Below are 14,006 nucleotides of genomic sequence, written 5' to 3' on the forward strand. Positions count from 1 at the left end.
TCTGCTCCTTCACTAATTTTGGGGCTTTGAGTAACTTTCCTCACAAAATCCCTGCACGTTTCCATTTCTCAACTGTAAAATGACATGATGGCACTGAAATGGGCTACTGTAAAGATAAAGTGATCCTGGTTTACGTGCAACTGTTGGAACAATGCCCAGCAATGGCAAGAGCTTGATAAAAGGTAGCTATTATTTTATTGTTAGAGTCCAAGGTCTTCTGTCTTGTGTTCAGCAGCAAATGTGGCCACATGAAAAGTTTATAAAAGGAATTGAATAAGGTCAGTGTAAAGAGCAAGGAGATAGGAGGTGGAGGCTCAGGGTACTGGCAGTGAACCAGAAAGAGGATTCTCTGGAGCTTTTAAAAAGTGTACAATTAAACAACTTTCCCAAGTTTCTGCAAACGTGTGATCTCATTCCCTTCTCCTTTGCTGTTATTCATTGATTTTCTTGAGAAATTTGTTGAGGAGAAGCAATACTTTTATTTACTTTTTGGCAGTTTCTCATTTCATATCTGCTATTTAGTTTCTGGACAAAGATCTATACATTTCATGTAGAACCCAGATTATTAATGTCTAGGTCTATAGAGATTATGGTTAGTCTCAGAATGCATTTTTACTGGGTCAGGTTCTGGTTTTATAAAAGGAATTGAAGAGCTGAGCCAGTTTTGACTCTTTTAGTTTATATATAACAAAATGACTTCATGTGTAAACAGTTAAAATGCTTGGGAGGATAATTGATCATTCGACTGAAATGGGACTAGTACTGCAAATGATATAAGTAAAGAAATAGTAATGAATAGGCTCTTTTCATAGATTGCATCTGTTAAAGTACAATTTTTCTCCTGACAAATGTTAAGATATTTACCAACAGTGGCCTTTTTGCTAAAAATTAAACAACTGCAATTATTTTTAAGCACAAAGAACAAATAAAAAAATAGGAGGTATGACAGAAAGCACAAGAAGACCATAGCAACAAGTGAAAAGCTCACCAATGTGTTCTTTGATTAAATTATTTCAAATGAAAATTGGAAAATTTTACTTTTTCCTAGAGTCTTTCTACCCCCCTTTTCCCCACTTCACTTTTAATAGAGTGGAGATAACCACTATCTTTGAGGATACATTCTAGGATATAGTGAAACATAAAAACAAATCATGCCCACAGAATCACCCAGTACATCTACAGGTACACAGGTAAATAACCTTTCACAAATAAAATATGCTGACCTAGTGAAAATGGGTGATTCTCCCTTTCTGTCTACCTATCTCCATCTGTCTCTAATCTATCACCAGAAATAAGCACCTTAATTAAAATGTGTTACAATGCCACGCATGCCAGCATTTTTCCTGTGCTGTAGTCCGACAGTAGCTAATGGTCACCAAATGCCCACAGTGGGACATTGGCTCTTCCTTGTTTATTAATGTTCATGGAATGACATACATTTGAACCTACTCTGTCAACCTTCCTTAGCATTAGCTTTTGATATTTTTTTCTTGTAGTCCCTTTTAACTGTTTATAGTCATTGCACTTTTTCTTTCCTCTCCTATTTCATTTCTTCCCTCTCCCGGTTTTATTTTTCCTCGTTTATCTATTGTGCTCAGCATGGAGGCAAGAACAGGCTTCCTCTCTCCAGCCTAGAGAAGGGAATGTAGGAGAGAACCCACGCCCAGACCACCCCCACTCTGTGTCCATTGATTTGGGTGTAGAGATAGGCAAAGGTGTTTCCATGGACTTACTCTGTTCCTTTGGGCACTTCTGTGCGTTCTCCTTTTCGCTGCTTCAAGCTCTGCGTCAGTTTCAGTTATCTACCTGGATTTTATAGATACCTGTTACTTCCTTGCCTCAAACCTGTCTCCTATATTTTAATAGTTCCAAAGTCCTTTTACTGTTGTTTCTCTTTCACCCCAGGTGGCATAGGCTCATTTGTAAATTTTAGAACATACTATGCTTTCAAACCTTTCTTTCTCCAGCTTTCTGACACTCAATCATTGCAATATCATACTGCATTTTAATGCCTTTTAAATTAGGTAGTCAAAATTGGAAAATGCAGATAAAGATTATTTAAAAACCATCATAATGCCGTCGCATAATTAACGATAGTATTTTCATTTAGATTTGTAAAGTTTGTATGTAAACATGTATTTTACATAGAGACATATGATTGTAAAATCACCAGTTTAGGATCATAATATATATATATTTTATAACCTGCTTTTTAGCTTAATATCTTAAAGCAGCTTGTCATGTAAGCATATCTATTGTAATTTTTAATTGTGGCTTGCTGTTTAATTTCTTTTTTTATTTTTGGTCCTCTCTAACAGGTACAAATTAGTATCTAGAGACCAGAGATCCTTGGTGCAGAATCCAATGTATACGTCCTCCCTCCAACCCCTTGGTATGACCCAGTGTCTCACACATGATAAGACTCATTGAATGTATGTTGAATGAGTTAGTGCCATGCGTGCTGACTCTTTTCCCATTTTTTTCTCTTTTTTATGTATGTATTTTATAATTTTTTTTTTTGAGTTGGGGTCTCATTCCATAGCCCAGGCTGGAGTGCAATGGCATACTCACGGCCACTGTAGCCTCAACATGCTGGGCTCAGGCGATCCTTCCACTTCAGCCTCCCAAGTAGCTGGAACTACTGGGGCATGCCACCACACCCAGCTAATTTTTTGATTTATTGTAGAGACAAGGTCTCGCCAAGGTGCCCATACTGGTCTCAAATCCTTGAGCTCAGGCATTCCTCTTGCCTCAGCCTCCCAAAGTGCTGGGATTACAGGTGCGAGCTACTGCGCCCGGTTATGTGTGTATTATTTAAGATTTCCTTTCTCTTCTGGTTTTATATTTTGATGTATTTTCCTAAAATGGAATAAAGAGATGCTGAAAATTTGTTAATGTTATGAGCACAAGAAAGTTATAATTTCAGGCAGTCATATTGCTGAAAGGCTGAAGGTAATTAAAAGAACAGGAAGTTGGCTCTGTTTCAGAGAGACCACAGTATCATGGTTACCATTTGGCAAGGGATCCGGCAATTGGCCTGATCGATGTTATCCAGGCAGCAGAAGAGAAGGTTGCAAATGGTTAGTGTTCGTTAAGCCCAGAATCCCCATCCTTCTCCTTGTGCCTTCCAGACCCACGTCCATGCAGTACATCTTTCTTCATAAGACCTCTATACTCTTCCCTCTCCTTAGGGGTCTCACAACCATGTGGATGGAGCCATTGGTAATGGGTTTCTTCCATGCATTATTCTGATCTCTATTTCTTCAACCAACTTCCAAAAGGACAAGAAATATAGTACCATTTAAAGATCTCTGTTGCATCACGTGCTTGCAAAACCAGCTTAAAAAGTAACTTATGTCACCAAACATTAATGTTTGAAATAAAACATTTACTTACTTTTTATAAAGGAAGAGAGAGCTTCTCTCTTAGATCAATATGGAGCTCATTATTCAGTGTTCTGAAACATGGGATACTAGGGTGTATGTGTCTAGAAAATGTGTTCCCTACCTTTAGTGATCTTACCAGCTAGCTGAGAAAAACTTATACCCATTGTGGTATCCTATGCGGTTGCAATTGTTTGACCTATGACCGAAAGGACCTCTAGGGACAAACATGGTATTTAATAATAGCTGCTATTATTATTATTATGACACATTAAATACTTATGATTTGATAGGCCTAGTTCTAAGACATTTTAGAACAATCTTCTAAAACTTAGTCACATAGGTTAAGTAACTATTCGTTACAGGGTCATATAGCTAGTAAGTGCTGAAGAATAAGGCCCTACAAGTTCCATGCATCATAACACCTCTCTTTTATACGTTTATTGGGAAATTGGGCTGTTCTCTATAGTAAATTTCTGTAGGAAAGTGAGCGTTAACCCTTTAAACATGCAAATATTTTCCTTTCAATATTTTTTGGATGAAAAATCTCTCAGTAGGCTTCGTACATTACTAAACATGGTAATTATGTCATAATCCAAATTTTCTTTGTTGCTTTCTTGATTGCATCCCCTTGTTTGCTAGAAGGAAAATAAGATGCTAGTGGATGGATAGCTGAGCTATAGCTTGTTAATAGGAGTCAAAGGCTAACATTTTTAACATTACTTTCCTTTTACCAACAAGAAAACACTCTTGCTTTTTTTTTTAATGAATTTTCTGCAGGACTTCGAGTATTTTCATGTAATTTCGTTCAACTATATTAATTTTTTGGTTAGCTCCTAATATTCTCTCTAAAAAGTAGACAGTGTTGCATGCAATCTGCTTGCTGAATCACTATTCCTAGTAAATAGCTCGTCTCACTGGTTTTATGTTATCACCTGCCATTTTAGAAGTACGTTGATCTGTGTCTGCTGAATTTCCCCAAAACTGGAAGAAGCAGAAGAGGGATGTGGTTTTTGTGAGAGAATGCCATGCAAATTCACCAAGTGTGCTTTCTCGTATAGCAGCAAAGCATTGCAATTGACTGGCTACCAAGACAAATTTGTACTGGATGGGTATGTTTGTTTCTGTGTAAAGGACAACTTTTCATGTATTAACAAAGTGCTAGTCCTCTTATTAAAATGCCTACATCCCAGTCTTCTGGGATTTGCATATAAATAACTGAGTGAACTTATATGGGAAAATATTATGGAAGTAAATTATTGTAATTTTAATGTGTATGTGCACATATCCTTATTAATATCCCATCATATAGCCACTGTATTTGTCATACAATTTAAATACAATGAAAATATCTCTCTGGTTAGCTTTTCTAATATGCATTTTAGAAAGTTATCATTTCAGAAAGTTTAAAGTCAAGGGAAATTCACCTAATTGTGAAATTGGATTACTGAGAAATAAGTCAAAGTCTAAATTTCAGGCAAGATTCAGAGAGGTGTGGTTCCTGGACTTGGTTTCTGCTCCTGTGAGGCTTCCCACCCTAATTCTGCAGGCAGGGCCAGATAACAGGAGCTCCGACCCCAGGACTCAATCCTTCAGCTTAATGCGTTAAACTGTCTGTGGAGAAAAACCATTTTCCATTAAAAAAACTCAATCCATTGTGGACCAGTACTTTAGTGAAATAGAATAAAAATAACTTACTAGGAAAATAAAATAAAGACAATAATTCAAGCCCTTTTTATGGTTAGAATCAGTGGTCACAAAATTATGTTATAATAAATTTGATAACAAACATAACATGGGAAAATAGAAAAAGAATTGGAAATCTGAAAACATTGATAGGCAGTTAATAAAATCACTATGGCACTATAGCTTTTTCCCTTCCAAAATTGTAACTAAACAAACAATTACAAAGAAGATAATGATCTCTTATGTTAAAAGTTTATGCTCACACTTGAAATGAACATTGTGTACACCACTATTTAAATAACCACTATTTAAATAAACTTAGTTCTTGCTGATTACTTTACTAAATCTAACTTGGATTGATGGCAATGCTACTTGCAGAAGATAGTGTATTTTTAAAATGTTTCTATGTTTTGTTTTAAAAATACCCATAGTAGAGAGATCACTCTTACAGAGGTATGTTGACAAAAACAGAAGAGATTTTAGGATAATTTCAGAAACAGAGGACACTTATTTTAAAATCTTATTTAAAATAAGACAAGTGATAACTCTATTTTCAAAATAATGTATCTAATCCATCAGTAGTCCAAACAATTTTTTCTGTCTATAACTTTTTTCTCCTTTAGATCAGAAAATGGATTCTGGAAAGATTAATTTTAAATTTTTAGATCTTCTTTTGATGAGGTATAAAATTTATAAGATGATTGGTAATTTTTTGCAGATGTGTACTATCAAAATCATCAACAATTTCCCTGCTAGTTGCCAAATTAAGTTATGGCCATCACTATCTGTAGACATTCTTTTTCTAAGCTTCTGTTGGTTTTTCCCCTTTAATTCTACCTGCCATTGTAAAACATGTTGCAGTTTTTCTTGGTATGGGATCATTATGGCCATTTATTATGATCATCATTATGATCATTTGTATGACATACAAATAAATGATTTTGGTCACAGTCACATCTTGGAAAAGTTGAGACCGAAACTGCTTTTTATCTTGAAATACAAACTATTCACTCCCTATTTCAAAGATTTTCGGCAGTTTTTCCAACTGAATAATAAGTTATAAGGAATATTTAAAGTTTTTCAAATTTTTGTGTGTTTTCTTGGATTTGTTGACAGCCAACTTTAATATCTCACATGTTGCAGATGTGATACGTCTGTAGGTCTACAGATATCATGACTGGTCCTATAGAGTATGACTAATAGGAAGTTCACACCACGTGTGACTTGCTACACAAACTGGACAATTGCCAGAAAGGTCGATACCCTACTCAGTGAGAGGAAAAGGTCAATACCCTACTCTGTGAGATGAAAATCATTAAATGCTTTACTCTTCACCCTTGATGTTAGTCAAAAGGCAGAGAAGTGGTACATGCTTTACTCTCATTTTCTGTATTTATGTTTTCATGGATTGGGAAGAAAGGGATGGGGGGATAGGGGGAGAGAGGGAGGAAGGAAGGATTCCAGCATTGGTCTGTAGTCTCCAGTTGGAGTAGCCTCAGTCTATGCTAAGCATTAGGATTCCATGTTTGCCAGACAGACTCCATCCTGCAACTGGAGGTGCAGGGAGTGAGGTCTAGTCTTCTGGGAGGGGGAATGGTGAGAGCTAGGTTGCTTAGGCTGGAGGGGCCAGTCAAGAAACCAAGGCCCAGTTCTAGGTCAGAATGAAGACAAGAAGAGGTTGGTCTGGCTGCTTAGGACTCTTAGAAAAGAGATAAGAAATTCTAAACTTTAATCGCTGTTGGGCAGATGGTGGTAGTATATTTTATATAAGGATTGGTTTAGAAATAATATCATGTGCCATTTGTTGGACATTGACTTTGCATAAATCTGCTTTATTTAATTCTTCCGAAAATGATGCCATAATAGATTTAATTGCAATTTTATGCACAAGTAAACTGAGTCTCAGCATGGTGAGCAATCTGATTAAGGATATGTAAGAAAGAAAGTGGCAGAGGGTCTGTACAGGTGTATCTGAGTTCAAACCCTGCCCTCTTTCTACTAAAGCAGGGCACCTGTAGGGAACAGGATCTGACTAAGTCTAGGTAAACTTGAGCCAACCAGAGAGAGAGGAGTAAGATAGAGGCAGAGTACACTCATGAATGAAGGCACGGGGTCGCCATTCCTCGGCTTTTCACGAGGCTTGCAACTCTGCATTCGTGTGGTATCGAGCCTGGGCAGTGGCCTCAAGTTGCAAGTGTGATGCCGAGGAACAGTTGTGACAGGATGGTGACAGATTTCACCACTAGGTGTCCCTTCATGGTTAATCTTTGAGTTTTAAAAAGTTTCTTGTTCATTTTGGACAATTATACTTTTCTTCCTCTTTTTCTTTTTATCCTGAGACATCAGGAAGTTACTGTTGGACTTTGGAGAGGGAAGAACATTAGTCCCTCTGCCCCTTCCCTGACACTGTGCAACCCCAGAAAGTGACAAATGGTTGGGAACCCTTTACCAGTGTTTGTATAGTATGTCTATTTGAGTCAAGTGTTTTGAATCTAAAAGCCCAGACTTCACTACTACTCATTATATCCATGTATCAAAACTGCACTTGTATCCTTAAAGTCTTAAATCAAGATCTAAAGTAGGTACAAAGTTATAAAATAATGTATTTGTCCACTGAAGATCTTGAATTCTGCTAGTTAGGGATTAGTTAGTTCAGTGACTCCGGTCCACACTGGGAAAAGTTATAAAAGAACAGAGCACATTTTAAAATGTACTAAGTATGGGCTGAGGGCCAGCTCTGTGCCAGGCCTTGCCCTAGGCTCTGACAAGTGAACATGCTGGGACACATAGGTTCTGTATCCCTTAGGTGCTCCTCTTGATGCCATTCTACCTGAAATTTTCTAATGGCCAGGCAAGCCAAGTTCCCCAAGATGGAATCCTATCATCAGATTCTCCAAGTTCATAGATGGACAGAAGACCCGGCATAAGTTTAGGCCATAAGTATAAATGCTGCTAACATTGTCCGATTACTTACATATCCTGTTCATGCAAGTGTGGAAGATGTCTCTAAAATATATATATATTTTTGAGTTGGAGTCTCACTCCATCACCCAGGCTGGAGCGCAGTGGCACGCTCACTGCCACGCCAACGTCGACCTGCTGGGATCAGACGATCCTTCTGCCTTAGCCTTCCAAGTAGCCTGAACTACAGGCATGCGCTACCATGCCCGGCTAATTTTTCAGTTTATTGTAGAGTTGAGGTCTCGCCAAGTTGCCCAGGCTGGTCTTGAACCCGTGGGCTCAGGCAGTCCTCTCACCTCGGCTTCTCAAAGTTCTGGGATTACAGGTTTGAGCTACCGCGCCTGGCCTTCCTAAAATATTAATACCTTTAATTTCACTAATGAGAATCCATTTCTCATATGCTATGTAATAAGCCACTCATATTTTTAAAAATCTGACATCTATTCTTCTAACTAAAAAGAGGGTCAATGTTGATCAATACCACCGATTGCCTCTGGTGAATGGGTTTTGTGATAAGGATGCCAGTTAAAAATCACCATTCCTAATTTCAGTGGCGGCTACATAGAGAGGTTTCTGGTTTACTGCAACTGAAAAGCAACCAATGTTATGTTATGCTGTCTACCTTGAAGTTCTTGAATTACAGACACTGTAACACTCATCCTTACCCACAGATATTCAGATTCAATGGATCTGAAATGAAATCCAGAATTCTGCATCTTAAACGCACATGCTCAGTTGAGGGAAGTTCTTCCACTGTATTTGAGAATCACTGGAATACTCTGGTAAAGGAACCATAGGAGGCTAGGAAAAAAACCTTAAGGTAGTTGCTAAGAAAACTTTACATGCAAGACCGGGCTCGGTGGCTCAGCCTGTAATCCCAGCACTTTGGGAGGCCGAGGTGAGTGGATTGCCTGAGCCCGCGGGTTCGAGACCCGCCTGGGCAACTTGACGAGACCTCATCTCTACAATAAATAAAAAATTAGCCAGCCGTGGTAGCGTGCGCCTGTAGTTCCAGCTACTTGAAAGGCTGAGGCGGAAGGATTGCCGGAGCCCAGCAGGCCAAGGTTGTGGTGGCCTGGGAGCGGCCACTGCACTCCAGTCTGGGTGACAGAGTGAGACTCCAACTTAAAAAAAAAGAAAAAGAAAACTTTGCATGCATTCAATGGATTGCTCTAAAAAGTAGTAGTTATTGATACTTACAAGAACTGATGGATCTCAGTGGCATTATGTAAAGTGAAAAAGCCAACCTTAAGAGGTCACATACTCTGTTTCTATCTTAGAATATTTTTTTGTTTTTTTATAAGTAAAGTTGTTATTTATTTATTTATTTATAATTATTATTATAAGGATGTGGGGTACAATTCAGTGTTAGGTATACAAATGTTGATTATGCAGGTCCCCTTGTTGATGAGGTATGCCCCTCCTCCTCATACGTAATGTTTTATCGGCACACAGCTATACCCACTTGTTTGTGTATTGTCTATGGCTAGTTTTGTGAATTTTCTTAAGATGACAAAATATGTGATGATGAACAGACCAGTGATCAGGGATGGGGTTGGGATTACAAAGGAATGATACAAGTGAGCGTCTTTGTGGTGCTGGCAACGATCTGTATTCTGAAGGGAGTGTTTTAGGGATGGTTGGACTGTTCTAAACTCCGATGGTAATGGTGGTTATGTGATTCTCTACATGTCACAAACTACATCCACACACACGTGCAAAATGTGATAAGTGCATTGAAAAATGGATGAAACTCAGAAATAACTGAATGCTGCACGTTCTCACTCTTAAGTGGGCACTAAACATTGGGCACACACAGCACAAGGAGGAACGACAGACACTGAGCACTGCTAAAGAAGGTGGGGATAAGGGATACAAAACCACCCATTTGGGTACCAGACCCACTCCTGGAGAGTGAGAGGGCTCCTTAGAAGCCAAACCTCGCCTTCACACAGTATACTTATGGAATAAATTCTCACATGTACCCCATGATTCTAAATTGATAATTTTTAAAAAGGGTGAAATTCAAATGAGTTTTGGGGTGTAGTCAATAGTGTTAGACAAATGTCAGTTTCCTGCTTTTGGCAGTTGCACTGTGGTTACAGAAGATGTGAACATGAAGGAAGCTGGTAGAAGGGTACCAGGAGCTCATACTATTTTTGCAAAATAAAAAGTAAAAACCAAACAACATCAACAAACCTAGGTGGATGTGAAGTTGCAGGTAAAAGGATTAAAGATGGTGTCTTTTTTATTTTTTGAGTTGGAGTTTCACTCTGTCGCCCAGGTTGGAGTGAAGTGGCATCCTCACGGCCATGGCAACCTTGACCTGCTGGGCTCATGCGATCCTTCAACCTCAGCCTTTCAAGTAGCCAGAACTACAGGTGCACGCTACCATGTCTGGGTCATTTTTTAATTTATTATAGAGATGAGGTCTCATCAAGATGCCCAGGCTGGTCTCGAACCCCTGGGCTCAGGCAATCCTTCACCTCAGCCTCCCAAAGTGTTTGATTACAGGCTTGAGCCACTGTGCCCAGCCAAGACAGTGTCTTAAAAGAGAAAAGGAAGGCAGTGCCCATGGAGGTCAAGAGTATGGTGGAATCTAATGCAGACACCCTGGGTTCATATTCCTGTTCTCCTTCTTGCTGTTTGTGACCTTGGACAAATGAATTAACTTCTCTATGCTTTAGTCAACTTGACTTTGAAATTTGGAAGTAACAATATCTATGCCGAAGGGTTATTGTGAAGATGAAATGAGATATGTATACAGAACACGTTGCATTCTGTGTGCTACGTGGGTGGGTGCGGGGCTCAAAAAGCTTCAATTCTTTTCTTAGCTACCCGGAAGAAGAAGAACTGTCAAGACTTGGGTTAAAGTGGATGTGGGAACCAAAGGCAAGTGAAGAACCCTAGATGGGAGGTGACAGAAGTGTCATGAGGAGACTTGAGTGGAAGTTGCTGGCAGAAGGATGAGAGTTGCCTGTTGTGTGGAAGACACACATGGGCTCACCTGTTGGCTTCTGAGGATGAGACATCAGGAAGACATAGAAAAGAGGATTCATGGGCTGGGTACAGTGGCTCATGCCTGTAATCCCAGCACTTTGGGAGACCGAGGTGAGAGGATTGCCTGAGCCCATGGGTTCGAGACCAGTCTGGGCAACTTGGAGAGACCTTGTCTCTACAATAAATCAAAAAATTAACTGGGTGGGGTGACGCGTGACTGTAGTTCCAACTACTTGGAAGGCTGAGGCGGAAGGACCATCTGAGCCCAGCAGGTTGAGGCTGCAGTGGTCATGAGCATGCCACTGCACTCCAGCCTGGGAGGCAGAGTGCCAAAAGAAAAAAGAAAAAAAAAAAAAAAAAGAGAATTCACTGCAAGTAGTGATACGAACTAACTCCATCTCTCAGAAAGTTTGAGCCAGGAGAATAAAAACTGAAGTGCTTGGAACCGATCTCTGGAATATTTAATTAATTGTTTCAATTGACAAACGAAACATTGTGTATATCTATGGTGTGCAACATATTTTGATATGTGTACACCTTGTGAAATAATTACATCAAGCATCACCTCACATACCATTTGAAGGAAAGTCAAGTTGTGTGGCAGATAAAGCACACATTTACTTTTGTTCTAATTGGGTGCTTTAAGGAGTTAGTGTTGCTGATGGAAGTTGTGTTGAAGATGATTTCACTCAATTCTTTTTTTCTTTTTTTTTGAGTTGGCATCTCACTATGTCGCCCAGGCTGGAGTGCAGTGGTACGCTTCCAGCCACTGCAGCCTCGACTTGCTGGGCACTGGCGATCCTTCCACCTCAGTTTTCCAGTAGCTGGAACTACAGGTGAGCGCTACCACGCCCAGCTACTTTTTTTTTTTTTAATTGTGGAGACAAGGTCTCACCATGTTGCCCAGGCTGGTCTCGAACCTGTAGGCCCAGGCAATCCTCTCGCCTCTACTTCCCAAAGTGCTGGGATTATAGGCTTGAGCCACTGCACAGGGCCTCACTCAATTCTTAAAGAACAAAGACTGACATAGTTATTCAAAGAGAATTGCTTGAGTCGGGACTGGGGATGCAGAGATGAATGCAAATGGTTTTAAACTTCAAAAAACTTACATCATAATGAGAGTTAGACCCAGTGAAATACATAGCTTCTATGAAATCCAGGAAGTTCATAAGATAAAAAAAGTATTTAATTTTATTTATTTTTATTTTATAGAGATGAGGGCTTGCTATGTTGCCTCGGCTGGTCTTGAACTTCTGGGCTCAAGCAATCCTCCCACCTCCTGTCAGAGTGCTGGGATTACAGGTGCGACCATGACACCTGGCCAATAAGATAAAAATTTAAAGTGTAAGTGAGGAACAACTTCGCAGATGAGGTCATCCTTGACCTGCCTTTGAACAAGACTTCCTCTGACAGGGAAGGATCTCTGGATTCCCTGGGGCTAAGAAATAATCTTTGGTTTATAGATAGCAACATGAGAATTTAACTTTGGCCCAAAATGTGGGCTGTTAGTGACCTCTTCACATTCATTTATTGGCTCTTCCCCAGGTCTAGGCCACACCCACTGGAAAGGATGAGAGCTGGTCTTGTTTGCTGGTCACTTTCATATTGTCCCCTGGGACCGAAAGTGGGAAAAATGGAGCCACACCCTATCCCCATGTTAGGGAACAGAGGCCTATCTCTATCACCATGTGGATGTCCTTTCTTTTTTTTTTTTTTTTTTGAGTTGGAGTCTCACTCTGGACGTCCTTTCTATGTCCTCGTTCCTTCCATGAGTTACCGCTCTCTGGAGCAAGAGGTGAAGGAGGTGCAGTGTGGACCTAGCCAAGTATCTTCCTCTCTGATCCTTCTCTGATTTTATGGGATACCTCTAAACACGCCCTAGCTTTTGCATTATTAACGGAAGGTTCTTTGTGTGGATGCTGTCATAAAAAGTTTTTCCCCCAAGATAAGCAAAGCAAAAAGGTTTCTGTAAAAAATGGTTTTTGCTAAGCATTGGAAGAGAGAATATTTCAGAAGAGGTGCCATTATCGAAGTGTGAAGAACAGAGCTAAACAGAGGCACTGTCTCTTAGAGATTTTCTATTCCAGGACCTTGCACTCTATCTGAGAGTGAATATTCAAATCTACACTATTTTATTAATATTATGTGTTACATATCTCTGCCAGAACTTCCTTCAAGAGTCAGTCATGTATCTAAGTATTTCATTGACTCTACCACACTACTGTTGGTAAGATGCCCCGTTGTCATATATAACACCAAGAAGGAAAAATTCTGCCACTTACCCTATGATACTGTAAGATTTCCAAATGCTTTTTTCCCCCAGATAAGCAAAGCAAAAAAGCTTCTATAAAAAATGATTTTTGCTAACCATCGGAAGAGAGAATATTTCAGAAAGAGGTGCCATTATCGAAGCGTGAAGAACAGAACTAAACAAAGGCGCTGACTCTTAGAGATTTTCTATTCCAGGACCTTGCTCTCCATCCGACAGTGAATATTCAAATCTACACTATTCTATTAATACTTCCTTCAGGAGTCAGTCATGTATCTAAGTATTTCATTGACTCTATAACATTACTGTTGGTAAGATGCACCATTGTTGTATATAACACCAAGAAGGAAAAATTCTGCCACTTAACCTATGATACTGTAAGGTTTCCAAGCTGTTACAATGTGGAAAAAAATAGTAAAGCATTAATGTAATATGGTATATCTTTAGGTGGAAGATACAGGGATTTTTATTTTTAGTCTTTAGAAAGACAGTAGAAAAAAGAATGGAGATTTTATAGTTAGTCTGAAGTTTGAATTTTAGTTCTCCTCTTACTAGGTACGTGATGCAAAGTGATGTTTCCTTAAACTCCATTTCTTCATTTGTAAAACGGAACTGCACCCACCTCAGTTGGGTTGAGATGAAGAATAAATGATATACTAAATAAATGCAATGCTTCTACCCATATGCCTGTCACATGGTGTATATTT

This window comes from Carlito syrichta, unplaced genomic scaffold, assembly GCF_000164805.1.
Source record: "Carlito syrichta isolate Samal-C Ts95f unplaced genomic scaffold, Tarsius_syrichta-2.0.1 Scaffold314064, whole genome shotgun sequence".
Classification (NCBI taxonomy): domain Eukaryota; kingdom Metazoa; phylum Chordata; class Mammalia; order Primates; family Tarsiidae; genus Carlito; species Carlito syrichta.